The sequence below is a fragment of the Miniopterus schreibersii genome (genome assembly GCF_964146895.1).
Source record: "Miniopterus schreibersii genome assembly, chromosome: X".
Classification (NCBI taxonomy): Eukaryota; Metazoa; Chordata; class Mammalia; order Chiroptera; family Miniopteridae; genus Miniopterus; species Miniopterus schreibersii.
This window is the reverse complement of record NC_138104.1, coordinates 74418257-74422764: the sequence shown is the minus strand read 5'-3', so window position 1 is coordinate 74422764 and position 4508 is coordinate 74418257. Positions and strand designations below refer to the sequence as shown.

General features: G+C 38.9%; 1 pseudogene across 1 annotated transcript; it reads left to right on the top strand.

The window, feature by feature from the left end:
* Nucleotides 1–584: 584 nt before the first annotated feature.
* On the top strand, nucleotides 585–1430 carry LOC308550733 (sodium/potassium-transporting ATPase subunit beta-3 pseudogene; annotated as a pseudogene). The gene has a single exon. The product of its transcript is annotated as a sodium/potassium-transporting ATPase subunit beta-3 pseudogene (transcript).
* Nucleotides 1431–4508: the final 3078 nt, after the last annotated feature.

The window sequence follows — 4508 nt, the reverse complement described above, 5'->3', positions numbered from 1 at the left end:
TTTTGCTATTTGAGCCAGAGTCTGATAAAAATTATGGATAACATGATGTAGTTCAGGAACTCCTATTAATCCTTGCACAAATCAGTGAAATAGTATCTTGGATACCTCCTGGTAAGATAACATGTCAAAATATTAACAAAACAAGAGCATTGGTAAGTTCTGTTTTGAATACTTGGAAATGCTGAATTGCATATACCCAAAGTATATAGTGTATTTTAACATGGTAAGCATAGGAAATGCATTTGATTGATTACACCAAAAGAAAATCCCAGGGGTACACACTGAAAAGACAAAAATGTGTTGTTTATGGTATATTTTGCACTGGTTTTCATGTTTCCATGGATGTACACCCTGGAGTTTAAGTGCAGTACTTGGGGAGACGTCAGGCTCCTGCAGCCTTAGCGGCAGCCCCGCTTGGCACAGTGCAGTCGGTTCGAGTGCCCAAGGCAGTGAGGAGGTGTCATGGCCATTCCACCTTCTGCTGCCGTCGCCAGGCTGAGCATCTGGAGCCTGGACACGCCTCTGGGCTCCTCGCCGCCTCCACCCTTGCGGGCGCCACTTCCTTCGCTTTCGGCGCATACATCATGACAAAGAAAGACAAGAAGACCTTCAACCAGAGCCTGGCCGAGTGGAAGCTCTTCATCTACAACCCAACCACCGGAGAGTTCCTGGGGCTCACGGCCAAGAGCTGGGGTTTGATCTTGCTCTTCTACCTAGTCTTTTATGGGTTCCTGGCTGCACTCTTCACATTCACAATGTAGTTTATGCTTCAGACTTTGAATGATGAGGTCCCAAAATACTGAGACCAGATTCCTAGTCCAGGACTTATGGTTTTTCCAAAACCAGTGTTGGCGTTAGAATAGTCATTCAGTATATCTGAACCAGAGTCCTATAAAGGGTACATTGAAGACCTTAAGAACTTTCTGAAGCCATATGCTTCAGAAGAACAGAAGAATCTCTGAGCCTGCCAGGATGGACAGCTCTTTGAACAGAAGGGTTCAGTTTATGAAACATATCAGTTTCCTCTTGACTTACTTAAGGAATGCTGTGGGGTGAAGGACCCTAACTTTGGCTACCCCAGTGGGAATCCTTGTATTCTTGTGAAAATGAACAGAATAATTGGATTAAAGCCTCAAGGTGAACTAAAGATATCATGCTCTGGTAGTTCTAAGGGTGGAAACATGACAGCTCTAATAGCTTATCCTCCAGATGGACACATGGACTTAAAATATTTTCCATATTATGGGAAAAAACTGCATGTGAACTATCTACAGCCATCAGTTTCTATCCAACTCAGCCTCGGTGCTAGCAAAACCCCAAAAGAAGTAACAGTTGAGTGCAAGATTGTTGGATCACCCATCCTGAAAAACCATGATGATCATGACAAGTTTTTAGAATGAGTTGTGTTCAAAATCACAATACGTGCATAGTAGGAGTTAGAATATGTCCACAGAGTAAATGTTGTATTGTCTGTCTTCATTTTGTATCAGCCAGACCTGACATTCTAGAATTATGAGACCACCTGAGAGAGAGTTGGGGTGGTACACTGCGGTAACATTGTAATGTGCTTCCCGATCATAGTGTTCAATGTCCTCTGAAGTAACTGCCTGTTGCCTCTGCTGCCTTTGGGAACCATTGTACATTCGCCAGATGGGGGCTGTGAACACCTGATTCTGAACATGTGCGTCTTGTCCTATTTTTTTATGTGGTTTAATTGCCAAGTGTCTAAGGCAATTAAATGTGCTGTGCCATGTAAATATTTTTTAGATTTAACACGGGTTAACTGTGGTATTTTCATGCCAGCAAATTTTTAAGGATAAAATGAACAGCTGCAAGAAATGTGGTGTGTGGAGTAGTTCTTTGTGTGAAGAGGATGAAAGGAAATAAAAGTGGATTTGAAAGGTTAAATAAATAAATAAATAAATAAATAAATAAATGCAGTACTTGTAGTTAAAAGGACCTGAAATAGTCCTTTACAGTGCACTTCTAAGGAAGACTTTCATTGGAGTTTCTTTCCAGTAACCCCAGTCTCTTGACTGCAAATCACATAAAGGTGTATCTGGTCATATTCTATTTGAGAATGCAGCTTTCACCTATTGAGCATATGATGTCATTTTTGACAATATTTGACAAGCCTGAAATGTTAAAAAGGTGGAGCCTGATAAAGCAAGAGTCACCACAGTCTCATGGGTCCTCCTGGAATCATTTTATGAGGAGGGCCTCTGAGGCATTGAGATGAAGATCACATTATCATTAGAGCTAATGGATAGATTTTTAAGTCAGGGGAGAGTAAGCTCTTTTAAAATTTGGAAGATTTTGATTTTACAGTATCATTAGTCTATTCAATTTTGCCAAAATTTTATGGGTCAATATGAACAAGGGAATTTTTGTTCCAATGGTAGTACCTCACACGGTTTAAGTATTTCACCTGTAAAGTGAGATTATCTAACAATAGAGAGTAATGAATGTAAGTAGTCCCCCTTATTCACAGTTTTGCTTCCTGCAGTTTCAGTTACCTGTGGTCAACTAGGATCTGAAAATATTAAATGGAAAATTCCAGAAGTAAACAATTCATAAGTTTTAAACTCTTTGCCCTTCTGAGTACCATGATGACATACTGTGCCATTCCACTCTGTCCACTCAGGATGTGAATCAGCCCTTTGTCCAGGAAATCCACACAGTATATCACTTAGTAGCATCTCAATTACCAGATCGACTGTCCTGGTATCGCAGTGCTTGTGTTCAAGTGAACCTTATTTTACTAAATAATGGGCCCAAAGTGTAAGAGGAGTAGTGATGCTGGCAATTTGGATATGCCAAAGAGAAGCCATAAAGTGCCTCCTTTAAGTGAAAAGGTGAAAGTTCTCGACTTAGTAAGGAAAGAAAAAAAATTATATACTGAAGTTGCTAAGATCTACAGTAAGAATAAATCTTTTATCCATGAAATTGTGAAGGAGGAAAAAAATTCGTACTAGTTTTGCTGTCACACTTCAAACTGCAAAAGTTACGGCCACAGTACGTGATAAGTGCTTAGTTATGATGAAAAGGCATCCAATAAGTGGGTAGAAAACATGACAGAAAATGTGTTCCAATCGATGACAATGTGCTGTGCCAGAAAACATTGAGCCTATACAAGGACTTCAGCAAGGGATCTCCTGAAATGAGTAACCAACCACATTCATGTAACTTTTATTATAGTCTATTATGAAAACTATTCTATTTTATTATTAGTTTTTGTTGTTAATCTCTCAGTGTGCTTAATTTATAAACTTTATCATAAGTATGTATGTATATAAAAAAGCATAATACACACACACACACACACACAGGGTTCAGTACTATTCATGATTTATTTCAGGCATCCATTGGGGGTCTTGGAACATATCTGCTTCGAATAAGGGGGAATTCCTACCTGTACTGTCCAGGTAGGAAGAACAAATCTATCTATTATCTTTTTTTTTTTGCAACATAGTATTACCCTTTTAGCAAGGGAAGACTTCAATCCAAGCATAAAACTGACAAACCATTACTAAAGGGGCTTGTGAATTAAACTGACAAAAGGCAGCTTAGCAAGAGGAAAAGACAGTTCCAAACGCTTTTCTATAGACTTACATTTTTTAGTAAAAGGTGAAAGATTTATGCGATCTGAAGAGAAACCAGAGTATAGACTTATATTTTTAAAACTGTCTAGTAATATATTCATTCATTTTTATTTGGTTTACTCCTTTAAAAAAATCTCTTCCCATAGTCCCACAGCAGCTGACCCTTATCCTTCTGTCACCATGCCTGTTTCTAAGGGCCCACTTTTAGGTCATTGCTTCTAATCTGTTGTAGAAAGTGACCAGACAAACAAGTTTGTTAGTAAGTCTGGGGATAATTCCAAGTCTGAATGAGGACCCAGGGCAATGGAACAGTTCAACGTTAGAGCATAGGTGGTGTTAATGGCTGTTTCTGAGCTCCATTGCTTTGCTTGGCTGATTCCTGCCTCCCACCTTTGTAGAAGTGGGTGTCAGACTGACACCCCGGGAAGACATCACTGTGAACATAAATTCCACCAGAGTCTTGTGCAAGGTCCTCGTCTGGGGATATCAAAGAAACACATGACTCTCTTGATTCTTGGGAACGCAATCTAATTTTGTATAGTAAAACCTCCCAGGAGCAAAGCAACACATCACACATTCATCACATGAAGTGGTTCCACATTGAAGGAACACATCGTAAAGATTTCCTGGAAAAGATAGGTATGGAATCAATTTTCCTTTGAAGAAGTGACAGATATGCTTTGGTGAGAGCAGGAGAAGGCTGTTAAAATATCATTTGCAGAAAAAGGTAAAATTATGACTCTCATACAGATATGAAAATTAACAAATGTTAAAGAATTAATTTTACTCCTATTAAAGAGAACCAGAGCCTGACAATAGTTAAAACAATAAAAACACACTTTATTCAGGAACTATTGCATTAGGGTTTGTAAACCAAATTAATTTTAGATTGTAATAAAGAAAAAA